Genomic DNA, 22,733 nt, shown 5'->3' with positions numbered 1-22,733 from the left:
GGCAAAATATAATATTCTAATAAAAGATCTTTTACGGGAACAGAATAATGAACTGTTGTTGGCTTCTCATTGGAAATCAAGGGTGAGGCACTAAGACAGTGATATTTAGTTTGAGATAAGGTCGCCACCTGCCCCCCACTACTCCTGCAACTACTCAGCTCTGGCATGGTTTTCAATTTCTCGCGAGTATTAAATACTGAAACGAAGATATTGAATTCAAAAGTTGCCAATGTCTCCAATCAGTCACGGGGCAGAAGCATTTAAACCGTTCGATAAAAAATTCCAGTGCCTAAACTGGCCATACAGTCTCTATCGCAGAACATCTCCGAAGCATCCATGTGTTCCCATAAAATTTTCTTTCAGATTCCGCAAAGAGAAGTTGCCGAGAACATCTCGTTTTGTCCAGCAGAAATAAGGACAAATTTCTCCCATCGTCTGTCTTATCGCCTTCAGAATTAGCGGAAACCAGGGACTCCATATCCACTCCTGGTTTTACAAAATCGCCTACAGCATTCCCGAATCTCTCTTTAAATAGTTAAACCTTATCCCCTCTCGTCCCATTTGAAGAGAATCAAAGAAAAGAACAACACTTGAGACCTTTGTAGTAAAGCAGAGGGAAGGGATAAGAGATGAGTTATCTGAGCAGAGTATGGATGGTGGCCAGGGTCGCAGTGGTGCAAGGCAGCACCCATACGGACACTGATCGGGGTTTCAAATGGAACGCTGGTATCAGATCCTTCCACTTTGGTAATAGAAGGTTCTCCGGCAATAATTCCTCCGAATACATGCCGTTATACGACGTCTTTGGATCCGATGTTGGCCATTTTATAGGGAACTGTAACGGAGAGGAGAGGCGAAGACAAGCAGACGAGTCTCTTCAGAAAGCTATGTATCTGAGTTGCTGGGGCCAGAGTTAAAATGAAGGCTTTTGGGAATTCGAACTATTTGGAGTCGAAGTTTTTCTTGTTGAGCTTCGTTGTCGAGTAAAGAAATAAGCTGAGGTTGTATGCTTCTATCGATCGGAAAAAAAAAGATGTTTATTTGTGGTTAGAAGGGTTGTATACTTCAGTTAGTTGAGAAACTTACATCTCGGAAATTGAGACTAAAGACAGGAAGTCGGTAAACCCAACTCTGCTTATGGAAACTAAACTTGGGAATAGTTAGAAGAACAGAGGAAAGGTAGTGTAAATCGGATGTGAAATTGTAAATATTCTCTTAGTTTGGTCTTTAGATAGAGATAGTTTCCTTTATGTAATTTATGTAAATATCTGCAACTTATTACAAGCAAAAGAGTGAGAATGAAAGAGGGAGATGTTCATAAACACTTTACCATTTTCGAGTCCAGTTTAATCTTATGTGCTTGTGTGTGTGTGCTTATTTACCAAAAAAAAAAAAAATGTGTGTGCTTGCTTTGGCGTATTTGGCTGTTGTGAAAAGCGTAGTCTATCTGCGAATACAAGGTGGAGTCTGATGGGGGTAATGAAATATAAAGATCATTATTTACTAAACAAGTTTCATTGTACTACATGAAAGCAAGATCGGTTCCCCAGTTCTGCTGGGCCAGTTATTAGTTATTAGTTGTTATTGAAGCTTCAACAATGGATTTTTATGTGTTAACTATTCATGGATTCTTCCCAAGTTTGATGGAATGTTGCGTATCAAAAGGCATATGTTAGTGTTATTCTACTACTACACAGTACCAATTCCGCTTCAGTTTGCAGTTTTATATATGTCAAACGATTGACGGAATGGTTAAATCCAGCTGACCTTTCCGAATGACAAGAAATGATGAAAATTTTGGTACTTCAAACACAAGCATAAAAAATGCTGACTTAATATCCACATCAGATGGTTAAAAGCGTACGATCATACAGGATTTTTGGTTGATGTTGGTCGTGTGGTACACATGGCATGAGCCTGACGGTTGTGTATTACATGTGTTTTTTTTTATTTTTTTTTTATTTTTTTTATTTTTTATGAAACAAAGTGTAATCACACAAATCACACACCAATCCCAAAAGATTAATCGACTTTTGGGACCGTGGAATGACGGTTGGGTATTACATGGTTTGTATACTACATGCTCGGTTTGGTGGTTTTTATCTAGATTGATTGATTGTTGGTTCAATGGTCCAGTTTAGGGTGTTCATTTGTGTTGCGTTAGGAAATCGTCTGATGGTCCTTTGAGTGTCGTAACCTGCAAAAGACTCTGAGTGACAAAGGAGAATCGATGTGGTTTCGGCCTAGGACTCTCCGATACCTAAGTTAGATCTCTCTGAGCAAACAAATGTGAATAAAATTCAAGATGCCTGATGGAGTAACATACCTTCTTGTTTATAATGGAGTATGGCGGTGCGAAGAGTCCTGTTTGACGACGAATAATCCCCGTAACAGATAGAGTCTCAGACTGTCTGGGGTTCTTCATGGTTAGTTGCTTCTCTACGGAGAGATAGTGTCCTGATAGGAATGGTGTCTCTAATAGATAGATATAGGAGCGTTGTTAGATGAGTTGTTTGTGTCTGTCTTAGATTGTGTAGTTGGTAGAGGATAGTATAGAGTCCTGAAGGTGGTATGGGTCTTGTTCAGGACGGTGGTACAGAGTCCAGGTGATGGTGTACCTCTTGTTGGTGGTAGTATCCTGGTCCAGGTCCGTGGAGGGTGGTCATTTGGTCCGTGCCCATAGAGGGCCGTGTGGTTCGTGTCCACGCTTGGTCTTTCGCTGGCTCGGCCTTGGTCCACCTCCTTGGGCCGGAGACACGTGGTGACCTCTGATTGGTTGGTGTAATTTTGGGTTTATCATTTGCCCCCCACTTTCTTGGATCAAAATGTCCGAGAGAGTAGACTTTGCATTTTTTGCTTTGAAGCTTTATCTTCCTTCCAGGTGTTGTTGTTCCTCGTCCTTTGTATGTGGCAGATAAGCCTTGGTAATCGCTCAACCTTGGTGGTCTTGAGCCTTAGTGGTTGTCGAACCTTGGTGGTCTCGAGCCTTGGTGATCTATAGACCTTGGTCGCACTGTGCCGTGGTGGTCTACGGACCTTGGTGGCATTGCGCCTTGATGGTCTACGGACCTTAGTGGCATTGGGCCTTGGTGGTCTACGGACTTTGGTGGCCTTGCGCCTTGGTGGTTTACGGACCTTGGTGGCATTGTGCCTTGGTGGTCTACGGACCTTAGTGGTATTGAGCCTTAGTGGTCTACGGACCTTGGTAACATTGTGCCTTGGTGGTCTACGAACCTTGACGGCATTACGCCTTGGTGGTCTACGAACCTTGGTGGCATTGCGCCTTGGTATTCGAACTATCTCAACCTCCACGAACTTCTCAGACTCTGCCTCTAAACCTCGAACTCGCGACATCTCGTACTTCCCCTCTCTTTTTTTTTGTTTTTTGTTTATATTGACTCGAATTGGTCTTTGGCCACAGATACATCTTTGCTCAAACCTCAACCTCAAACCCTTGCAAGCTCTGACCTCGGACCTCGACCTCGAACTCGAACCTCGAGCCTCGAACTTTGTCGATGCCCATGGCGGCCGTGACCCCTTTTTCCCTTCTTTTTTTTGTGCTCCTCTCTCTCTTGCTTTTTCACTTTTCTTTCTTGGAATCTTCTCCCTTCCTTGCACTTGGAAGTAGCTTTTTGGTGCCCCCAAGTGTTTGGCTTTAGGTGGTAAAGACTAGTGTGGTCTACTATTGGCTTTGGCCTTTAAGTTGGCTTGCTTTGTGAGCCAGCCTTGTGCTCCCTTGGTTATGTCTTCATGTTGTACCTGTGGGGTTCTCTTGTGCTTGGTCTTTGGTTTATGAAGTGAGCTCTGACCTCGTGTCTGCATCCTTGGTGGGAGCCACGCCCTGGGTCTGCGCCTTAGTGCCCTCGATCCACGCTTGGCGACACTCCTTCGATCCACGCCTGGGCGACGTCCATCGATCGACGCCCATTTGCTGATTCGATTCGCGCCCATTGGCTTCATTCGGCTCGATCCACGTCCATTCGATTCGTGCCTGGGCGATGCCCCCGATTGGCACCCTGACTCCCGTTCAATGCTTCGCCCTCACGACCTCTCGTTCGATTCAGCGCCCGTGACCTCTCTTAGATCGGCGCTTGCAAACCCTCATTCGATCGACACCCTTCGACCCCTCTTCGACGCCCTTCGACCTCTCATTCAACAATCAGCGTTCGTGGCCTCTCGTTCGATCGGCGCCCTTGGCCTCTCATTCGATCGACGCCCGTGACCTCTAGTTCGATTGACGCCCATGGCCTTTCGTTCGACGATCAGCGCCCTTGGCCTCTTGTTCGATCGGCGCCCGTGGCCTTTCGTTCGACGATCAACACCCTTGGCCTCTTGTTCGATCGGCGGCCGTGACCCTCATTTGATGATCTGCGCCCGTGACGCCCGTCGTTTGTCGTCGGTGTCTGGTGTGGTTTCGTTCTCTTCTCTTTTTTCCTCTTTCTCTCTTCTTTTCTCTCTCTTATCCTTTAGTTTTGGGCGGCGATCAATAATGGAACTTGATTTTTTTTTTTTTTAATCACTCCCTTTCTTCAATCGGCCCCCCTTTCTTCGTTCGACGATCGGGTACCCCTGCTTGATTCGGTTTGACGCCCCTTTCTTGATTCGAAGATCTGGTGCCCTTGCTTGATTTTACAATTGGGTGCCCCTGCTTGATTCAGTCAACGCCCCTCCTTCGTTTGACAATCGGGCGCCCTTGCTTGATTTGACGATTTGATGCCCCTGCTTGATTCGGTTCAACGCCCCTTTCTTGATTCGACGATCAGGTGCCCCTGCTTGATTCAGTCGACACCCCTCCTTCGTTTGACGATCAGGTGCCCCTGCTTGATTCAACCGACGCCCCTTCTTCGTTCGACAATCGGGTGCCCCTGCTTGATTCGACGATCGGGTGCCCCTGCTTGAGTCGGTTCGGCGCCCCTTTCTTGATTCAACGATCAGGTGCCCCTGCTTGATTCGGTCGACACCCTTGACCGAGATTCGAAGATCCAGGGACCCTCCTTTGACGATCCACGTCCAGGTACCCTCCTTTCGATCTAAGTCTAGGGACCCTCCTTCGATCGGCACCCGTGGTTGCTCATTTGACAATCCAGGGACCCTCCTTCGACGATCCACGTCAAGGGACCCTCCTTCGATCGGCTCCCCCGTTCGATCCTTTGGTCCATGCCTGTCTTCTCTGGTATGTCTTTGGCCATAGACACATCTTTACTTGAACCTTGACCTCTATCCCTCGCGAACTTCGACCTCGGACCTCAAACCTCGACCTCGACCTCGGACCTCGAACCTCGTCGTCGGACCTCGGACCTCGAACCTCGACCTTAGACCTCAAACCTCATCCTCGGACCTCGATCTCGAACCGAGCCTTGACCATGTCCATAGCCTGTCGTCTACTGCCCTTGTCCATGCACTTTGGATTGTACATATTGTGACTTCTTTCCCTTGCTATTTAAGGTTAAATTCTCATCTTCTTCGCATACTGTTCCTCATTGTTGATGCATATGGTCTATTGACCTTGGTAGTCGTTCAATCTCGGTGACCTAGTGCTTTGATGGTTCTCAGACTTTGTTGGTCTGCGATCGTTTGTGGTCTACAGACCTTGGTGGCATTATGCCTTGGTGGTCTATGGACCTTAGTGGAAAACGGGCCTTGGTGGCATTACGCCTTGGTGGTCTACGGACCTTGGTGGCCAACGGGCCTTGGTGGCATTGATGAGTAGTAGGAGTAGACGAGTATATCCAAAATCAACTATTTACTTCAAATAAAATTTCAAATTATCCTTAAAAACTAAAATGCGATCTACTGTGTACCATGGCCAACATCTGATTACACTACTACTACTGTTACTACTGGTGACTTTGTTGCTACTACTGGCGGTACTGTTGCTGCCATTCTTACTGGTGGTGCTTCCTCAGATGCTCTGAGTTTCAGATACAATACTACTGTTACTACTGGTGACTTTGCTGCTACTACTAGCAGTACTGTTGCTGCCATTCTTACTGGTGGTGCTTCCTCAAATGCTCTGAGTTCCAGGTACGGTCTACCTTCTTGCCCCCCGGAGTTTTCAAGTGGTAAGTCCCTGGACGTATCTGCTTGGAAACTATGTATGGTCCTTTCCAGTTGGCAGACAACTTTCCTTCCTTTCGCGGCTGTGATGCGCTTGCCCTCCTTAGGACTAGGTCTCCCTGGTGGAATAGCCTTTCTCTTACTCTGGCGTTATAATACTTGGTCGTCCGCTGTTGATATGCCACGTTCCTTAGGAGTTCTTTCTCACATACCTTATCTACGAAGTCCAGGTTTTCTCGTAGTCTGTGATTGTAGGTGCGCTCGTTGAAGTGCAGTACTTTATGGGACATGGCGAGGACCTCTACTGGTACCAGTGCCTCTGTACCATATGCTAGGCGGAATGAGCTTTCCCCTGTGGTTGTCCTTATATGCCCCATGTGGCTTCCGCATATCCCTTCATGGACCTTTGCCAGGGCGTACTTGGCTCCCTTGGGTCCTAGGCACCTGAGTAGTAGTGCAGTGACTCCTCTCTTGTATAGTACTTGTCAACGACCGTGTACTTTGCAGCTCTCATCCTTATCTTCCTTGCCTCAATCTTGTTCTCTAATAGGACGTCGTTCTATAGGTAGTTGAGTATAGGGTCCATCTAGCTTGGCCCATCCTCAATCTCGACCCTTAGCACTCGATCCTTGGCCACAGACATATCTTTGCTCAAACCTTCACAAACTCCGACCTCCGACCTCGACCTCGAACCTTCACGAACTCTGACCTCAGACTTTGGACCTCGAACCTCATCCTCGGACCTCGACCTTGAACTTCGAACCTCGTCCATGTCCATGGCCTGTCGTCCACGACCTTTCTCTCTCCCTATTTTTTTTTTTTTTTTTACTCCTCTGGTTCTTTTACTTCTGGATTGTCTTCAGGTAGGGTGCACTCGGCGATGAAGTCCGCCAGTGCCTGGCCTTTGATGGCAGTTCGAGGTTGGAGCTTGATGTCGTGTTCACTCAACTCTACTGTCCAGGCAATCAATCGTCTAGAGATGTCTGGTTTGTGCAACACCTTCTTCAATGGTAGGTCGGTTAGTACTGTGATTGTATGGACTTGGAAGTATGGTCGGAGCTTCCTAGTCGTGATCACCAGTGCATAGGCTACCCTTTCGATCCTGGTGTACCTGGTCTCTGCGTTAATCAAGACATGACTGACATAGTAGATGGGTCTTTGTAACTTTGCTTCTTCCTTCAACAGCACTGCGCTCACTGCGACTAGAGTTGTAGCCAGGCAGATCTGTAGCTCTTCATTGGGTTTTGGTCGCCCAAGCAGTGGTGGATTCTCGAGGTACTCCTTCAGCTCTTCGAATGCCTTTTGGTACTCCTCTGTCCATGAAAAGTCTTTAGGACTTCGGAGGTTCTTCAATGTCTTAAAGAACGGCAGGCATTATTGGCCGACCGTGATACGAACCTTGAAAGGGCAGCGACCCTTCCATTTAACCTCTGCACTTCCTTGGCCGTCCGTGGTGGTGCCATCTCTTGGAAGGCCTTGGTCTTGGATGGATTGGCTTCTATTCCACGTACTGAGACCATGAACCCTAGGAACTTCCCTGACGTCACTCCGAAGGCACACTTTGCAGGATTTAATTTCATTTGGTTCCTTCTTAGTACCGTGAAAGCTTCAGGTCGGTCAGGTGTTGGTGGGCTTGGATGCTTTTCACGAGCATGTTGTCTACGTACACCTCCATGTTGCATCCGATCTGTTCCTCGAACATCTTGTTGACCATCCTTTGGTAGGTGGCCGCTGCATTCTTCAGTCCGAACGACATGACATGATAACCATAGTTCTCCTTGTCCGTTCGGAATGCAATATACGACTCATCATCCTAACGCATGAGGATCTGGTTATACCCAGAGTAGGCGTCCATAAAGCTAAGCATCTCATGGCCTGCAATTGCGTTGATCAATAGGTCGATCCTGGGTAATGGGTACTCATCCTTCGGGCATGCCTTGTTCAAGTCGGTGTAGTCGACGCATGTCCTACACTTTCCGTTGGACTTTGGTGCCATGACCACGTTTACGAGCGAGGTAGGGAACTTCTCTTCTCGGATGAACCTTGCTCGGCTCAACTTCTCGACTTCTTGTTTGATAGCTGCTTGTTGGTCGAGGGCAAAATTCCACAGTTTCTGTTGGACGGGTCTCATGGTCGGGTCTATGTGTAGCCTGTGCTCTGCTATGGATCTGGGTATGCCAGGCATGTTCGCAGTTGACCACACGAAGACATCTATGTTGGTTTGGAGGAGGTGCCCCAGTTCTTCTTTCTGTTCGTCGTTCAACAACGAACCAATTTATACGACCTTGGAGGGATCATCCTTGCTGAGTGGCTATGGGACGTGGTCCTCCATTGGTCTACCTCTCTTCTCCGCCTGTTCATCTCTCTGGTCACTGATCAGGTTCTCCATTCATAGTGCCATTCCCCTGGTGTTACCATTGTTCTTCTTCACAAAGGTGGCATAGCATTCCCTGGCCTTCTTCTGATCGCCTCGGACTTCTCCCACTCCATTGTCGGTGGGGAACTTCATCTTCAGGTGGAGCGGTGAAACGACCCCTCTAAGGGCTATCAGGGAGGGTCGCCCTAGGAGGCTATTGAATGAGACCACAGACCTGATTTCCATGAAGTTTACCATGATGGTCACCTATCGAGGGTGCTCTCTAAAGGTGACGGGTAGCTCTATGGTGCCTCTGATGGAGGCTGTGGCGCCCGAGAACCCATGGAGGTAGGTAGGCTCTGGCTTGAGCTTGTCGTCCCCGAACCCAAACTATCGATAGGCTTCCAATGAGAGCACATCCACTGAAGCCCCTGTATCTATCAATACCCAATGCACTGGTCGATTGGCTATCTCTACCTGCACTACTAAGGCATCCTCATGTGGAAAGCTCACGCCTTCTAGGTCGGAATCTGAGAAGGAGATCGCTGTCTCGGTCCTTGCTACCTTGCTTGGCTTCTCTGTTACCCCCATGAACCTGGCATGGGCTTTGGCCTTTCTGGTGGATTCTTGCCCCGACCCTCCAAGTATGGTGAGGATGGGGGCTCCTTTGGTGCCGCTTGGCTCTGGTATGTCTCTCCTCTCTTCTACGCGGTCTCTTTCTCTATCTCGATCCGCCCTCCTTTCTTCCCTTCTTGGTTCTTCTCTTTCTCGCTCACGACCTCGGTCTCCTTAGCCTGAATGGCCGTCATGCCTTCCTTTGATGTGATTGTTAAGGCTCCCTGCTCTTACAAGGTTTTCTATCTACCTCTTCAGTTGGTAACAGTCTTCTGTGTCATGCCCGTTATCTTTGTGGAAGAGGCAGAACTTGTTGGGGTTACGCTTCTCAGGCCCTGCTAGCATGGGTCGGGGCCAATGGAGTAGGTCATGATCTTGGATCTGTATAAGGATCTGGGACCTAGTGGTGTTCAGAGGTGTGAACTCTGGGCTACTCGCTTGTTCACTCCTTTTTGGGCGACGGTCACTCCTACCTTATGGATGATCGCCCTTCTCCTGTTGATGCTCGGTCCTCGACCTCTTACTTTCTTTGCAGTCATCCATCGCCGACCTCTTGTTATCTTGGGGCTTGGCTTCAATCGCTTTCTTTCGGGCTTGTACTATCGCGGCCATGCTAGCAAATTTGTTACACCATTCTAGGATCTCCTTCATGGTCTTGGTTTCATGACTTGCCAGGTCCTTGATCAGGTCAAGGTCCCTGATACCCCCAACCAAGGCTGCATGTTGGGTCTGATCATCTAAGTCTCGGACCTCCAGGGATTCTTTGGTGAACCTGCTGACATATTCCCTGAGGGACTCCCCAGGGTTCTGTACCACGTTCAGTAGATTGACTGTGGTCTTCTTCTGTTTAACACTGCTCTAGAAACAAGTGACGAACAGTTCGAACAATTCTGCGAATGAACCAATTGACCTCGGTCGTAGTCTAGAGAACCATGAGGTGGCTGCACCCTTGAGAGATGCAGGGAATGCTCTACAGGAGACCACGTCCGATCCTCCATATAGGTTCATCATCTTGTTAAAGTAGTTGATATGGTCATCGGGGTCTGTGGTACCATTGTATAGTTTGAAGGTGGGTAACCTGAACCTGGAGGAGAGTGAGGCCGACATGATCTCTTCCGAGAATGGATGCTGCCCAGGGATCGAGTGTGTCTCGCCCTTGGTCTGCTTCTTCAGTCTTTCCAACTTCTTGTCCAACTCTCAGAGTCTCTTGCCCAATTTCTCATCCCATGATGGTCCCTCACACCTGGCCGGACGCTGACTGCGACCCCGTTCTCGTCCTCTCCTTGAAGCCTCATCTCGTCTCTTGTATTGGCGGGATGGTGAATGATCACATCGCGATGAGCCTTGGCCTGAATGTGATGGGCTTTCTTTTCTGTAGGACTGGCTCCGCTCTGGTATGTAGCTCCCCCCTAGTCGACCTTGGAACAGTGATCTTCTAGCTGAGCCTTCCGGACTGGGCACCACGGATTGATGCGACGGTGTTCTTCCATGGTATGATCGAATTGGGAGATCCGCTGTTCTCCAAGGATGCTGGGAGGGATCTCCCTACTGCCTAGTGTGCCTCTTGGACCTATCACCCCTGGGAGGTGATCTCCTAGGACTCTGCTCCCGCCTACGACGGTGGGACACTACACGCTACCTCAGGCATTCGTGGAAGAGTTATTGGTCGCGAAGGATCTGGTGCTGCAAGTCGTTGATCTGACCTACAGTGGCTGGCGCATTGGGATCTGGTGCGGGCTCCCCGACGGCTTCAATGGCTGCCTCAGGGTTGAGGTTGACTGCTTCAACATATGGGTTCTTTGGGACCTCCTCCTCTAGAGTGGCACGGTCATTAGCTCTGCTCTACGATGCAAGCTCTCTGGGGGAGGTGGTCCATTCCCCTCCCTCGGTGCATTGTTGGTGGAGGACGCGGCCTTCTTGCCTCGTGGTGCCATTGTTGAACAGGTATGAAAACAAGCTAGTAGAGGTGATGGCTAGCGTCATTCCCACAGACGACGCCAATCTGTTGCGTCAGGAAATTGTCCGATGGTCCTTCGAGTGTCGTAACTTGCAAAAGACCCTGAGTAGCAAAGGAGAACCGGTGTGGTTCCGGCCTAGGACTCTCCGATGCCTAAGTTAGATCTCTCTAAGCAAATAGATGTGTGAATAAAATTCAAGATGCCTGATGGAGTGACATACCTTCCTTTTTATAATGGAGTATGGCGGTGCGAAGAGTCCTGTTTGACGGCGAATAATCCCTGTAGCAGATAGAGTCCTAGACTGTTTGGGGTTCTTCATGGTTGGTTGGTTCTCTAAGGAGAGATAGTGTCCTGATAGGAATGGTGTCTCTAATAGATAGATATAGGTGTGTTGTTAGATGAGGTGTTTGTGTCCGTCTTGGATTGTGTAGTTGGTAGAGGATAGTATAGAGTCCTGAAGGTGGTATGGGTCTTGTTCAGGATGGTGGTACAGAGTCCAGGTGACAGTGTACCTCTTGTTGGTGGTAGTATCCTGGTCCAAGTCCGTGGAGGGTGGTCATTTGCTCCGCGCCCATAGAGGGCCATGTGGTTCGCGTCCACGGTTGGTCTTTCGCTGGCCCGACCTTGGTCCACCTCCTTTGGCAGGGGACACGTGGCCACCTCTGATTGGTTGGTGTGAATTTGGGTTTATCAATTTGAATGGAAGGTGAAGAGTTTTTAAATGAAAGAATAGAATCTCCAACAAGATTGGGTCTTTTAAGTAAGTGGAAGGGGTTGGCGGTTGAAGATATTGAATCTTCTAGGAGTTCTAGAAGAAGTGTGTTATGGGTTGTTTTCTTTAAAGAAATTAAGTGACAAGATAGAGTATGTGTTGAGAGGGGAGAAGAAAAAAGGAGGAGAAGAAGAAAGTGAGAAACTAAAGCTATAGAGACAACAAGAGAGAGGAGAGAAGAAGAAAAGGAGGAGGAAAAGAAGAAAGTGAGAAACTAAAGGTATAGAAACACCAAGAGAGAGAGCAAGTGAGAAAGTGAAAAAAGAGAAGAGAAAGAGAGAGAGAGAGACCTGGGTTTGAAACACAATTGCAAGGTTGTATTACTATTTTCTTCTTTTGTTTTTATTGAAAAATCGAACCATTCCGTGGATGTAGGTGGTATTGTCAAACCATGTAATTCTCGTCTCTTGTGTGATTTTTTTTTTCTTTCACATTTGTTCTTTTTGATCTTGTACGTATTGAATTCGTAAGGTGCTCACATTAGAAGAGAGTTGTTTTTCAACTCCAACAAGTATCAAAGCTTATGGTTGATGACAAAGTTTGAGGTTAGCAGTCCTGGTAGACGATAAGCACATTCGGTCTATTTGAGAAGGTTAATTTGAGATTGACAAAATGACGGAATCAACAAAGTTAGAAGTGGAGAAATTAGATGGCAAGAATAATTTTGGGTTGTTACAAAGCACAGACAATGACATCTTAGTACAACAGGGTTTGATCAGACAGTTGATTGAAGAGAAGCCAAAAAGGATCTCAGTTGAAGATTAGGTATAGGAAGATTAGTACACCCATTTGAAGTGGGTAACCAGACAAACCGATCCTCTCTTGGATTTATGGGAATATGTATTGAGAAGATGGATAGACTAATATCTGGAGGCCACCACATTAAAACCTCCTGCACTTTCCATTGGTGACTTACTGGATCAATCAGTTGAAATACTTTTGTAGGAGCATTGTAAGGTATAGGAAGAGGTGTTGATGATGGAGTGAAGTTAGGAATCCATAAATGGCTCCATGGGTTTATGTTACATCCATTGCCCACCTAGAAAAAGAAACTTTTTTGGAGAAGATTAAGAGATCCCATAATAGACTCCAAGCCCCATGAAGAATTCCTCGGAATAGTCGCATATAGTATGCTTGTATGAGAAAAATATTTTTCTTTCATTAACTTGCCCCATAAAGAATTGTGAGGAGTTTGGAGCTCCCAAACCATCTTTGCTCTGTCTGACTCATGCATGTTCTCCGAGCATTTGATATTAAGTTCTCCACAACGCTTAGGTTGACAAATCTGTTCCCAACTACTAGTAGGGAAAAGAGAGTCTTCTCTATTTCATCAGAAGAATTTTCTATTCAAAGCATTTAAGTCATGGAGAATCCCTGGTGATTTCTTGAAGCAAGACATATAATATTGAGGCATGGCCGATCAAGAAGATTGAATCAGTGCGAGTTTACCTGTTTTGCTTAGTAAGTGGGATTTCCACCTCTGTAATTTCGAGTTTACCCTTTGGATCAAGGAGGTACAATGTTGCTTTCTAAGTTTCCCAGTGATCTGGAGAATGCCTAAGTATATGTATAATTCCATAAGATCATCAATAAAGGACATATGAGATAAACATTCACCATTTCAAGAAATGCAAACTCTATGTAAGTTTTGAGACTGCACTACATTCAAGAGATGAGTGTAGAGAATTTGAACAAGGACGAAAAGGTAAAGGGTAAAAAATCTCCCTGTGGGAGAGAAATCATTAAAAGAAATCCATTAAGAAGAACCGTCATCTGGGTCAATTCAACACATAACATTATTAGTTTAATCCAAAAAGGATGGAACCCATAGTGGGACAAAGCTTTGTAGAGAAAAGCTCATTTGAGTCTATCATAAACTCAAGGAAAACTAAATCCTTATATTTAAGGCCATATTCCTCAACCTTTTTTCGTTAAAAATTAAAAAACAAAAAATTCCTTTAACCCCTCCAAACCGTTCCTCCATATGGACGTATATGAGTATTCAACTCTCTAAGGAGGTGATTGAAGACAAATATAGAAACCCAGTGGATTTGATTGAAGACAAATTGAAGATTTGATTGGAGACAAATTGAAGATCATTGGAGCTGTGATTGAATATATTTAAGCAAGCCATGTGTGCAATATCCTTGTATAATATTCAATTATCACATGTGATAATAGGTGTAAAGATTTGTATAGATCACCCAACCGATTGGGGTGTCCATGTATTATTTAAACCTCATGCAATACAACATAATCTAAGGCATTTCAACCCAATTATGTGTGTCCTAACATGGTATCAGAGCTAAGGCTCTCTCACCTTCTCTTTCTCAAAAATTCCTCTGCCTAAATTCTCCTATCTCATATCTTTTTCACCCCAATCGGATTTCCTATTCTCCTATCTCTCCCTTTTCACTCCTTCATTCTATCTTTTCATTCATTCTCAAAACAGCAACGGTCCCCTCTCCCACCATAGCAACGATGACATCCTCCCCTCTTTCATGCTCTCTTCCCCTCTCCACCTCTCTCCCCATTTCAACCGCCATTACTCCTCCATCTCTCAGCTTAGCCCATCACCATCTCTCTTTGAAATTAACCTCCGAGAACTATCTATATTGGAAGGCTCAGATCACACCATTTCTAAAGGCTCAAAAACTTTATGGACACATTGATGGAACGGATTTATGCCCTGCTGCAACAGACACAGAGGCCGTGTCAATTTGGATGCACAATGATGCCCTCCTTCTCTCTTTTCTCATCTCCTCTCTCTCAGAAGAGGTTTACCCATTGATTGTTGGTAAGAACTCTGGCCGTGAACTATGGAACTGCCTTCACACTGCTTTAGGATCCACATCCAATACAAGGATGATGTCATTACAACTAAGCCTTCATCAACTGTCTCAACGATCCGATGAATCTGTCACCAATTTTCTCCAACGAGCCAAGCTTATCTATGATGAACTTGCGGCCGCTGGAGAACCTATCACTACTGCATCGTTCAACATGCATATATTCCGAGCATTGCAGCCTAACCTCCAAGATATTGTGCCATCACTCCTAAGCCGTGTTGATCCCATTAATTATGATGACCACCATGCCCTCTTGCGAAGCCATGAATTTCTGCACTCCAACACATTGCAAGGACTGAATATCAATGATAGCTCTTCCCCTACTGTCAATTATGCCAACCAAACTCAACAACCCATGCAATCCACTCAAGGCCGTGGGTCTTCCCAATTTCGTGGGGGGCGTGGGCGTGGGTTTGGTCGTGGTCGTGGTGGCAGACCTCCATTTGGGAATAGGCAAGGGTGTTTCATTTGCCATAGAACAAATCATATTGCTGCCAATTGCTATTACCGTAATCAAAACCAAGGACCAACCGCCAACACCTATCCAGCCCGTCCAGGTTACACGGCCCCTGCTGCCTTCACCGCCAACACCCTCCCCTCACCATCCTACTACCCCAACCCAAACCCACTGCTCCTCCCCACACCGCCCATCCCGCCACTTCACTCCCTGACCTGGTATCCCGATACCGGCGCATCCCATCATGTCACACCCGACCTGCAATCCCTTTCAAACTATGAGCCCTACACCGGCCCGGATCAACTGCAAGTGGGAAATGGTAAGACACTTCGCATATCACACATTGGATCTACCCATCTCACCTCTCCCTCCTCTCACAAATCTTTTGCTTTACATAATGCACTGCATGTTCCTACTGTTTCTAAGCCTTTATTATCTGTTCAAAAGTTTGCCCAGGACAATGGGGTTTATTTTGAATTTCACCCCTCTCATTTTTTTATTAAGGATCAGGTAACACGACAAACAGTTCTTTCCGGCCCGAGTAGCAATGGACTTTACACCTTATCTCCCTCATCACCACCTAGTGCCAATATTGCCAAAAGAACGTCTATTGATGGGTGGCACCGCCGTTTAGGTCATCTGAATGAACATCTACTCCGCTACATGCTCTGTGTCAATAAATTAGCTTGTGATTCTTCCAAATTAGGCTCCTCTTGCTCCGCTTGCCATCTGAGTAAAGCAAGCTGCCTTCCCTTTGGTCCCTCCCCCTCTATTAGCATATTTCCCCTTGATTTAGTTTATAGTGATGTGTGGGGTCCCTTACCCACCCTTCCCCTGAAGGGTTTTGTTATTATGTTATTTTCATGGATGATAACACCAAATGCATTTGGTTTTTCCCTCTTGTCAATAAATCGGACGTTTTTTGGATTTTTACCCAGTTTAAAACACTTGTGGAACATTTATTTTCACTCTAGAATAAGGCTGTCCAAACCGACTGGGGGGGTGAGTACAGAACTCTTCCCACTTACTTTGCCAATTTGGGCATTAGCCATCATGTATTGGCTCCCCACACCCATCACCAACAAGGTGCTATAGAAATACGTCACCGTCATATCACTGAAACCGGCCTAATTCTAATGGCCCATGGTAGCGTTCCAAGGCGATTTTTGCACTATGCATTTTGAAATCGTTGTTTACCTAATTAATAGAATGCCCTCTAGTGCATCCCATGATCTCACCCCATTCCAATTGGTTCACCATAAACAACCAGATTATTCCTTTCTAAGAACTTTTGGTTGTTTGTGTTTTTCCTACCTTCGCCCATATAATAAACACAAAATGGACTTTCGATCGACCCCATGTGTATTTTTGGGTTATAGCCCTTCCCATTCGGGCTATAGGTGTCTAGATCTAGCAATAAATCGTATCTACATTGCTAGACATGTGCGATTTGACGAATCTCAATTTCCATTTGCACGAACATCCGGTAATGGTACCTCATTGGCAAGCCCAAACCCCAACCCCACTCCCATGCCATGGGCCACCATAATGGTCCACAATCTCAATTCTCCTCACCCTTGCAACCCCCCACCCTACCACGCCAGTTGCATATCCACCAATGCCCAATAACCAACCTACCTCCCCATCCCTGCATCACCAAGAGTCACCATCTGATCCATCTACCCCTCCAACTGACCCTACCTCCATCCACCATGAACAACCCAGTCCTATCACCCTTGACAGTGGCAGCCCAACACCACCGCCTCAGAGAACTCGGTCCCTCACTGACCTATACCAACACACAACCACCTTGGAACCCTCCAACCCACCCCCACGTCCCCACCCTATTAGGCTGCGATCTAAGCATGGCGCGCCCATAGCCCTCACCTCATCTGTCCAAATGACTGAACCCACTTGCTACACCCAAGCCAAAGAAATCCCAGAATGGAGAGCTGCAATGGCAGAAGAATTCAATGCCTTGGTTCGAAATGGGACATGGAGTTTAGTCCCACATACACCCGGCCTGAACGTAGTTGGTTCAAAATGGGTTTATCGTATCAAACAGAAGGCAGATGGCAGTCTGGAAAGGTTTAAGGCCCGGTTGATAGCCAAAGGTTATCACGAACAGCAAGGAATTGATTATACTAAGACATTTAGCCCTGTTGTGAAACCAACAACAATTCGCACCATTCTTGCGATAGCGGTTTCACCGGGCTAGGGCATTCGTCAGTTAGATGTTCGAAATGCATTCCTCTATGGTGTTCTCAAAGAGGAGGTATACATGAGCCAACCTCAAGGCTTCACAGATCCCAATTACCCCACTCATGTATGTCGACTACATTGCTCCCTATACGGTCTCAAACAAGCCCCTCGGGCTTGGTTCCAACGGTTATCCCAATTTCTTGAAAAGTGGGCTTCAATGCCTCCAAGACTAACCCATCCTTGTTCATATACAGCAGTGGCTCCACTAGAATGTATGTCTTGGTCTATGTTGATGACATATTGGTCACCAGCAACCATATGGGACCGGTTACTACCATGATTGAACATTTGGGCACAGAATTCAGTCTCAAAGATTTGGGACCCTTACATTTTTTTCTTGGGATTGAGGCTCATCAACATCCCAAAGGAATCTTGCTCTATCAAACAAGGTATATCGATGACCTCCTAAGTAGTTATGGGATGGCCGATTGCAAACCCCTCCTAACACCTATGTCCACCACAGTGACATCATCTGAGTCAGGGGGTGCGTCCTTCAGAGATGATACTCAGTATCGGTCCGTTGTTGGGGCTCTTCAGTATGTCACTCTAACTAGACCTGATGTGGCTTTTTCAGTCAATAAAGTGTGTCAGTACATGTATGCTCCAACAGAGGGCCATTGGGCATTGGTAAAACACATCTTGCGCTACCTCAAAGCCACATGGACTCATGGTCTACTTATAGAACGGTCTGTTGATAACACCCTACAGCCATTCTCTGATGCAGATTGGGCAGGCAGCTCTGAGGACCGAAAATCTACAGGAGGATATGCAGTTTATCTAGGCCCAAATTTAGTGTCTTGGAACTCCCGAAAACAGCGCACTGTATCACGCTCCTCTACTGAATCAGAGTATAAGGCCATGGCCGATGCCTCTGCGGAACTTGTATGGTTGGAATCCTTGCTCCGTGAGCTTGGTCATTCCATAAGTGGTCCTTCAATTTATGGTGTGACAATATTGGAGCCACTTATTTGTCTGCAAACCCAGTGTTTCATGCTAGAACCAAGCATGTGAAAATTGACTTCCACTTTGTTCGGGATCGAGTTGCTAAACGACAACTATCTGTGCAGTTCATCTCCACCGCTGATTAAATAGCTGATATTTTAACCAAGGCACTGCCTACGGCCAAGTCCCAATTCATGTGCGACAAGTTAAAGGTCCGTTGCCTCTCCCCTCCAACTTGAGGGGGTGTATGGGCATATATGAGTATTCAACTCCCTAAGGAGGTGATTGAAGATAAATATAGAAACCAGTGGATTTGATTGAAGACAAATTGAAGATTTGATTGGAGACAAATTGAAGATCATTGGAGCTGTGATTGAATATATTTAAGGCAAGCCATGTGTGCAATATCCTTGTATAATATGCTATTATCACATGTGATAATAGGTATAAAGATTTGTAAAGATTTATATAGATCACCCAACCGATTGGAGTGTCCATGTATTATTTAAACCTCATGCAATACAAGATAATCTAAGGCATTTCAACTCAATTATGTGTGTCCTAACACTCCAAACCTTACCCAGTGAAGCGGAAGACTCGTATCCAATGACTTCCAATGACAGCTCTACTCTCTACATGTAAAGATACTAGGACAAGTAGTTGTTTTCTTGGAAGTTTTTAAAAGAGGTCATTTATGTCTTTACGATAATGGAATAGATTAGCTGACTCTGACTCTGGCCTGTTTTTATCGTTTTGGGCTTTGACTACTCAAGACTGCACGTGGACTGCAGACTCACACCATCCCCAATGCACATGGAGTCATGGAGTGGTGTGTGGATATTCATGTGGGGAGGTATATTTATTAGACATATATTTATGCTACCTTCTTTGCTCGAAAGTCGAGGTCAGTTTCTTTTCAAAACTTTTGGGTGCAATTTTTTATTTTGTTTATTATATTATTAATATGCGCACAGCATATGGCCGACGTGGGCTACGCGATCGGGTGGCTTTGTAGAATTACCAATGGATATGTACTTCGTGTCATGGTTGGATTTATTTCACTTCGGCACACAAGCCCCCACAAGCCCACGTATAGCCTTTAATGATTAATTCTTCTGGTATGGAACTGAAATGTGGGAATGGGAAAGGAAATGGGAATGGAAAAGGATCCCAACAATTAACAATGTTTTTTCTTTTTTTTTTTTTATCATAAAATAGAATAATATTATTAAGAAATCAAGTGATACAGATTTTTTAGTTTGGGCATATTGACTATATTAACAGCTAGTGCTATATAAAATCGATTTCCTTTCTTGTCAAAACATGTATCTGGATATTGGTTAGATATATAAAATAAGTCTTTAATAAGTTTTCAAGGCCATGGGGATGTGGTTGGAGATGGAAGAACCTCGGTGATCATTGGATTTGGGCAACATATTTTTTTTATCTTCAACCTCAAAGAAGCTGCATGATCCAGGCCTGTGTGAATGCTAACTAAATCAGGTTCCATAGCAAGAGAGGTGGTAACAAATCCTGCAGCCAAAAATGTAAGCCTTCCCCTTATCAAAAAAATGTATGATCACCCTGCCACGTACAGTTAATCCAGGAATATAGTATCCTGTACAAATCAAAACAGGAAAATCTAATATTGGTAAGGTAATACAAGGGGGAATTGACAGAATATCCTCTGTAGCAACAAATACATCATGAGAAGGAAACTTGGGGGGGGGGGGGGAGGATAGATTTAAATTAGCTAACCATTGTTTAATTTGATTCAATACCCACAAAGGATTAGGTTTTTTAGTCCTAAAAACAACTTTGTTTTTGGTAACCTAGATAAAATAACAAGTAATGATAAAAACACTAAAAAAACAATTGAGAGATTGTTTATCAAGCAGGCGGTTTAAGACCGTAGTTAGACACAAATCATGCAGATTAGAGAAGACCAAATGTTCGGTCCTCAGTCCCAGAGGCCCTGCCACCCAGATATGCTTAACCCAATCACAAGATAAAAATAGATGCCAGTAAGATTCGATACAATTTTCACAAAGGGCACAGGAGGAGTCGATCTGAGTCCATCTTGAAATAGAAGCCTTGATGGGAAGTCCTGCATTTAGAACACGCCAGAAGAAGATTTTAAATTTTGGATGAATTTTGAGATTCCAAAAGAACTTCCACTAACAGGTGGTAAAGAAATTAGTGTTTCTAGAATTGGAAAAAAATTCAGAAGCTGCTAGTTTGGTGCTAAAGCAACCATTCTTGGCCTTAGAACACCACCATCTATCATCATTATTTGACAGATTAAGCAATTGAACAGAAGAAGAGATATGAGGAGGCAAACACTCGCTAAATAAAGCATGGTTCCATCCAGAAGGTAATCTAAAACAATCAATCAAACAAGTTCTGTTTGCAGTCGTTAAAGGATTAAGAGAGAAGGTAGCGAGGTTAACTGGGATAGAATAAATCCATCTGTCAGTCCAGAAAAAAGTAGTTTTGCCATTACCAACTTTTCTAACTACCATTTTTTCTAGAGAGGGAATGATGTGAGAAATGCTGTTCCAAGACCACGAGCCTCTTCTAACACGGGTTTTAGGATGAAAGAAAGATCATTTTGGAAAATACTTAGCCTTAAGCACCCAAGCCCAAAGAAACGAAGTTTCCTTGATTAGTCTCCAACCAAGCTTCATTAGCAGGGCCTTATTATGGTGCTCGGCCTTTCGAAACCCCAGACCTCCTGTGCATTTCGGGGTACACATTTTGTCCCAAGAAATGAAGGAAGATTTTCTTTTTTGGTCCCCATAGTGTACTAACCAGAATTTAAGACAGATGGAGTCAATTTGGCGGCAGATTTTGAGGGGAAATAAAAAATAATTCATCAAATATGCCGGGGTCAAAGCAAGCGCCGATTGAATTAAAACACTTCATCCTGCATAAGACAGAGAATTAGATTTCCACATTGCAAGTTTCCTTTGCATTCTCAAAACGATCCCATTTAATTCCTTGATTTTTGATCTTTCGTGAAAAAGATTGGTTCCCAAATAGATTGAATTCTTGGGCATTTCTTTAATACCAATAAAGGCATTGAGAATTTTTCTTTCAGAGGGGGGAATATTTAGACTAAAGTGGATTCCACTTTTAGAGAGGTTAATTTCCTGACCAGAGAGATCAGAGAACAGATCCAGAATGGCTTTTATAGTCAACAAGTCCTCCTCATCAGCTTGGCAAAACACAAAAATGTCATCAGCAAACAGCAAGTGAGAAATTTCAGGGGCTGATCTGGAGATTTTAATTCCTTTAAACAGGTTTAGTTCCCGATATGTTGTCATAAGTCTCGATAAGACTTCCATGGCAACAATAAACAAATAAGGACTGAGAGGACATCCTTGTCGGATTCCTCTCGAGGCAGTGAACTAGTCAAAGGGGCTTCCAACCAATTTAATAGAAAAGGAGGTAGAGGAGATCAGAGAATAAATTAACTTACCCCATTTTTCACCAAAGCCCAAGAACTTAAATAAAGATAAGAGGAAGTCCATTCAATTTTGTCGTAAGCTTTCGACATGTCAATTTTGATAGCCACATACCCTTTTTTACCTTTTGTGTGATTCAAGAAGTGGAAGATCTCCTGTGCAACAATAATATTGTCTGAAATTTGTCTGCCAGGGATAAAAGCAGCCTGGAAAGGGGAGATAATAGAGGACAAAAATCTTTTAAGCCTATTAGCAACCATTTTGGAGAGAATCTTATACGATACATTGCAAAGGCTAATTGGTCAAAAATCCCCTACCAAAGCTGCATTCTCTTTCTTAGGGATAAGGCAGATAAGGGTGTGATTAATCCCCTTAGGAAGAGAGCCATAATTGAAAAAACTCACCACCAACTCAAATAAATGAGGGCGGACTAAATCCCAAAATTTTTGGAAGAAACATGCTTGGAAGCCATCAATCCCAGGGGCTTTAAGAGGACCCAAAGAAAAGACAACTTTTTTAATCTCTTCCAAGGAGGAGGGAGAACAGAGGAACTCCGAGTCATCCAAAGAAAGGACTTGGGGGAATAAACATTCAATGAAATCAGCATCTATGGAGTTAGAGGTAGTGAAAACCTCCTTAAGGTGGGAAGCATACACATGAGCAATAGCTTTCGGATCCTTCACCTTCTTCCCTTCAAGATCCCAAATGAAATCAATACGTCTTTATCTTAAATTGAATTTTGCCACCGAATGATAGAATTTGGTATTCCTGTCTCCCTCTCTAATATAAATGTGCCTGGATCTTTGGAGTCAGAACACCTCTTCAGCATAAAAAATCCAACTCATATTGTTTTGAATCCTGTTTAAAACTACCATATCTAGGCTATTAGATTCAGAAATATTGAAAAAAAATCTCAAAAAACTGGGATTTTAGGTTTTCACATGTCCAAATGTATTCTTGTTCCAGAGTTTTAGAGAATTGGAAAGGGTAGTGAGTTT

At 44.8% G+C, this 22,733-nt stretch overlaps 1 long non-coding RNA gene across 1 annotated transcript; it reads left to right on the top strand.

Annotated features, from left to right (window-relative positions):
• Positions 1-615: 615 nt before the first annotated feature.
• Positions 616-22,733, top strand: LOC122643661. The gene is made up of 3 exons (XR_006330182.1): positions 616-950; positions 20,670-20,673; positions 22,722-22,733. It is a non-coding gene; the product is annotated as an uncharacterized LOC122643661 (long non-coding RNA).

This window comes from Telopea speciosissima, chromosome 1, assembly GCF_018873765.1.
Source record: "Telopea speciosissima isolate NSW1024214 ecotype Mountain lineage chromosome 1, Tspe_v1, whole genome shotgun sequence".
NCBI classification, from domain to species: domain Eukaryota; kingdom Viridiplantae; phylum Streptophyta; class Magnoliopsida; order Proteales; family Proteaceae; genus Telopea; species Telopea speciosissima.
The sequence above is the reverse complement of the archived record's forward strand: the minus strand, read 5'-3'. Positions and strand labels throughout refer to the sequence as shown.